Genomic DNA, 6,000 nt, shown 5'->3' on the forward strand with positions numbered 1-6,000 from the left:
ATGTTGCAGATTTAGGCAATAGGTTGGGAAAAGTACCCCCTACCCCCCCCCCCCCCCCCCCCCGAAAACCAAACAAAAAATTGTCTGATACAAACAATTAGGTACTTGGTAAGTGCATGTACAAAACAATTTCATAGTAATTTTTTTTGCACGATGGGAATGCAACTTCCTTCACAATTTCATTAATTTCATATAGTATTCCTTGTGAACTATACCTTTTAAAAGTCAATAGCAAGCTCCTTCTGGTGTGACTTTTAAAGTGAAAGACTTAAATAACAAGTATACAATATTTCTTCACCATAAAATTGACCACATATTTGCATTTCAATATTGGTAACCAATGTTTTATCATGGTAACTGACATTACATTTCGGTAACTGACATTACATTTTCCACTTGGTAACTGACATTACATATATTTAATGGTACCCTATGGCTTCATTGTTAATTGGTAATCTTTAATTTTGGTGTAGAAGGGAGGGGTGTTACCTAGAGAGGAAATCTACCAAGTTTCATATAATATCCTCTTTTCCAGGAAATGAGAAAAAAAAGTTCATGTTTTCGGTAACTGACATTACATACCATATCACATACTTCATCAATGTTTTTTTATCAGATAAATGAATTACTGGTGTTTCTTTCTGTGGGATTTTAAAGAGTGTTATAATAGCAAGCTAAATCACAGGCGAAAACATCATGATCAAACCTGTTCTTTAAAAATCTGTCAAAACAAAATATGTATCAATATACTATTTTCAACACTAATTTGTATCCATACTTTGGCAGCCATTTTGAAATAAAAAATGGCTGCCAGAGTCGGAAAATTTTTTGTCTCAGAAACTTCAGGTCTTGTTTTATTAAAAAACATAAAGCATTTGACATGAATATCAACTTGATTTTTTTGCCTCTGTGTCCATCTATGGTGAAAATGCCCATAAGGTAAACAGCGTTGTATATTAGAGCATGTACCACACATTAAAGTACAGGAATAATTTACACACTGCAATACACAATGCTATTTAAAAAAATCATGCAACCCCTTTTAGTCAGATATGAACCTTGAGGTAGCCGTTTAAACAGTAAGGTCCATATTCTGAAGTCAGGTTTAACTTAAACTCAGGTTTAAAGTTGCTGATTAAGTATGGATAGTCAATTGTTACATAAATCACGAATGGTAGAGATATCACATTTCAGTTCATTTGGCTCTCGAATCATCCATAATTGTCTAGGAAGTATAAATATATGATTGTCTTCACCATCGATGAATCAGGAAAGAGCACAGTAAACATAAGAAACATACAACTTAATAAAAATATTGACTCTTTTGGCTTCCCATAATTTTAGCACAGAGTTAGACCATGGTATAGGTTAAACCTGACTTCAGAATACAGGCCTAAGTGTTTAAAATATCAAACAACAGTTCTCCACAACTACACCATGTACTGTGAGGTTAAACATGCATACAGTTTTGAACCAGTGTTTTTACTGTGTATCAGGTGCAGAATGTTGATAATTTGCTTGACGAATCTCTAATTCAATTAGCATGATGTGCCATCTTCAGCGAATGCCTATCTTCCACTTAATTAGACCCTGTCAATATGGGGCACATCTATTGCTCACTCGGCTTACAAAGTCAATTAAGCTAAACAAATTCCTTGCTTACATACAATACATGTATGCATAATGCGGTTTACTTGGTACTGTAGACCAAAATGCAATGCGCAGTATAAAAGACATGCTGATTTGTTTGCAGTAACTACATGTACTCATGTTTGTGGTTTACATGTATATTGCAGCACTTGTTCCCAACTGACCATTTTAGTCATTTCTAAGTCTGATTCATTTCAAAGCTGAGTCATCTCTAACGTTTTTGTTTTAAGGGGGTTTAATTCATCTAAAATAATTTTGATAATTTTTTTTTTTCAAATGATAACATTTGTTCAAAGGTACCGTAGGTCCTCCATACGAGCAGTTAGCTCTATAAAGGCGACCGCACACCTTACGATTGGTCTGCGACCCAATTTTGGAATAAAACCTAGTACAATTTGATGCTAATATTGAGACATGGAATATCTTACTGTGTAATGTTCGAAACCATCATATGAATAAAATCTGTGACTATGCTATCATCCTTCTTAGAAAAAAAGCAAATTTAATATCTAGTCGTAATGACGTCATAGCAGTCGTATGATTGGCTACGATTTGAAACTAATTTGGCCTTCACTCCAAAATAAAGGTTTGCAATCTTTCAAAATTGTTATATTAGTATTCTTTAAATTAATTTTGACCTCAAATAAAATATGTTCCATTCACATTTCTAGAAAATGAGCAAAGTGCGATTTGTTCCAAAATCGGATCACGAACAGTCGTAAGGTGTGCGGTGGCCTTAAGGGGCACTCAACCCAGACCTGTGAGTGGACAAGTACCAGGTAGGAAGAAAGTTTACAGTTATACCTGAAGAGACTGGAACTTAATGGTGTGTTTGACATGTTGTCTGTTACCACATATCTTTAACCCCCTTTATTATCACAGTGTACACAATTTATGTTAATTCTAATTGCTATGGCTAAAGAAAAGCAATCCTAATGAGTAATTGAAGTGCCTAATCACCCACAATTGTTTATCAATTATGTGGTACTGAATATAGTATTGTGTTTGACACTTTGTAATCACCTCAATAAGCTCCTATTAAAGCACCTCTAATTTTCTGATTATTTACATGTATCTACATTTCAGTGTTTCCACAGATCCAAATCAAATTTCCCGAAACTGAATCCCAAATTTCGTGAAATTCATAGACATTTCCTGGAATTTTCAAGTTTGATTTTTAACATAAATCAGGCAATAATACAGGTGACCAAATTCAGGGAATTTAACATTTTCTTTTTTTTCACGCCCTCTTTAAAATGGGAACAAAATTACAAAATGCGAGCGCGGAGCACGAGCAGAAAATTTTGAGCTATGTAATCTATTGAGGTAAACAATTCCTTAAATACAGACCCTAACCTAACATGAAAAGTTGCTATATTTTTTTGTTGTTTAATGGTAATTTTCTGATTTCCCAGGATTTCCTGGAATTCTTCTTTTCCCAAAACTTTCCTGGAAAAAGTCAAATTTCCCAAATTTTGGGAACAGTGGAAACACTGCTGCATTTAAAGGGGGAGCGAACTGACCAATGCTGTGTGTAGTCTTTCATTGACTGTGTGTTATAAATAGCTAGTCTTAAAATATATGCGTTAAGTAATAACAATTAGTGATACAAAGAATAAAACAAACTGTAATATTACATCTGTGGAGAAACTGAAGTGTGTGGGGTTTGACCTAAGGTGGGGCTATTGAGGCTGCCTGTTCATACATGTAATGTATATATCCTTTAATACTTGAAGACTGTGTTACTTAAGGACATGTCAAGTGTCAACTCCCACAAAAAGTTGATTTGAATAAAAAGAAAAAATTCCAACAAGAATAACACTGAAAGTTTCACCAAAATTGGGTTTAAAATAAGAAAGTTCTGAAATGTTATACCTTCACTTCATTTCACAAAACGGTTACATGTACTTTCACATCTTGTTCAGTATGCAAATGAGGACTGATTATGTCACCTACTCACTATTTCTTTACAAAATATTTTAGATTTCTCCTTATTGTCACGTGAAACAAAGATTTGTTGCTCCCGAACATGTGGATTTACCAAATAAAATTTTGTGGTTCAGTCAGGTTGGTCAATATACATGTACATGTACATGTATTGCCAAATCTGTACAAATTGAAATATTCTATATTTCTACTTATGTATAATTCAAATTTCAAACAATAAAAAGAAAAATAGTGAGTGAGGAACATAATTAACACTCCTGTCTTTTCTTTGCATTTCACCAAGGTGTATTAAACTGTTTTGAGAAAAATAAGCGAACGTTTTAAATGTCACAACTTTCTTATTTTACACCCGAGTTTGAGGAAATCATCAGTTATGCAAGTTTGATTTTCCTCTCTTAATTCAAATCAACATCCTGTTGGGGTAGACTGGACCTTTAATAGTATGTCTGGCATATTGCCTGCTAACAGCTCACCCTTTAAGTCTTTATACCACCATGTACACAACATATTGTACCCTAATTGCTATGGCTTAAGAAGAGCAGTCCTAACGAGTAATTAAAACCCCTAATCACCCCAAAATTGTTTATCTGTGGACACAAGACATATCAATTTATTCGAAGGTCTGTTCTGGATAAAGCGGACTGGTCTGTAATAAGGGGTTCCCATATGAGGGAATGGTATGTAGGATGCTATTGGTTGTGTGTGTCAGGGGCAGGGTAGTAGTCTAAGCCTTCCAGACACACAAGAGCAGGGAATAATTTAGCTTTACAAATTTCGATAGCATTTTTGGTCATAAGAGAAATGCTCTCAACTATTAAGTAATGTACAGTCCTATGTAAAAATATGCTACCTATACAAAAGACTTTATGCATAGCAGTTTTTCAAAAATGTGGAGCAAATTGCGACACGATACTGGGAAAACTATTCCTGGCAATAGTATGGTTTGACCATGGAGATAGCTCCATGGTTTGACCGTTGAAAGGATGCAAGAGTTGGTGCATGGACCTATTACAAAGGTCCATGGTTGGTGCGAGATTCATCAGGGCCTCCTAATGATACTTGTCACGCGAGTCACACTCCTGTGTTACGCGAGTCACATTTTCAAATGGCAATCGACTCAAAACAATAAGTCAGGCGTTGATGAATTTTTTACATAATATTTCCAGATGTTTCAAAATACTCTCCAGAAAATTTTATCAAAATCTGGTGAGTATCTTGACTATCTCCTTAGGAAATTACAGACAAATGCAGTAAGGTCAGGAATCTTCAATAATGTCGCGTCACACAAGTCACAACAAATTGAAATATCTCCAACAAATGCGACTGTAAATATAAAAAAATTGGACAATGTGTGTTATCAACAATTTGATTGAAATAAATAGGAAAAACAAGTCTGCAATATACAATTTTCAAGTAATGAATCTTAACCCTTTGAACCCTAAATTATTAGGGGGGGTGGTGACCTTAACCCTGAATTACTTGCACATATTGACCACATTCACAAATTCCCATGATATGAGACCCAACGGCATCTTCCCCCCCGCTAGTACCCGGACCGAGCCGACTGGAGTTGTTTACCTTCCCGTAGACCTAGTCTACAAACAGAAATATCAACTTTAGTGTCTGTTTTGGGCTCAAAATCACTGTTTTTACCAAAGTCAGATATATCAGTTGCTTCCCCATAGTAAGCACTTGACTCGCCGCGTATTACACCGTGTGTTACCACACATAACCACAAAAAAGTGGCATATTTTGGCAATTTTTTATGCCAAACCTTCCGAAACCATTGCCGCCCTTGACTGAAATTATCTACTAAATATTCCTATACGTTTTGCTACATACGTACTAGAGAGATGACGTCATTGTTAAAGATCACCTGACATTTTGAAGTCACATGGCTGTAGGCCGGTATTCCGGCCTATCGGGTATATGCGCGTTCAATGGTAGGCCGGTATTCTGGCCTATCGGGTTCAAAGGGTTAAAGGACAAGTCCACCCCAACAAAAAGTTGGTTTAAATAAAAAGAGAAAAATAATACAAGCACAACAAAATTTCATCAAAATCGGTTGGAAAAAAAGAAAGTTATATTTTTAAGTTTCGCTTAATTTCACAAAACAGTTATATTCACATCCTTGTCGGTATGCAAATGAGGAGACGGATGACATCATCCACTCACTATTTCATTACATGAAATATGAATTACTCAAATTTTCTCCTCATTGTCATGTGAAACAAATGTTTATTCCTCCCTGAACATGTGAAATTACCATTGTTTTAACATTCTGTGGTTCAAACAAGAGGGTCCTTATTGTCAAATCAGTAAAAATTGAATAATTGTATAATTTAAACAATAAAAAACAAAAGAAAGAGTGAGTGAGGGACATCATCGATTCTCTCATTTGCA

Source organism: Lytechinus pictus, chromosome 6 (genome assembly GCF_037042905.1).
Source record: "Lytechinus pictus isolate F3 Inbred chromosome 6, Lp3.0, whole genome shotgun sequence".
NCBI lineage: Eukaryota > Metazoa > Echinodermata > Echinoidea > Temnopleuroida > Toxopneustidae > Lytechinus > Lytechinus pictus.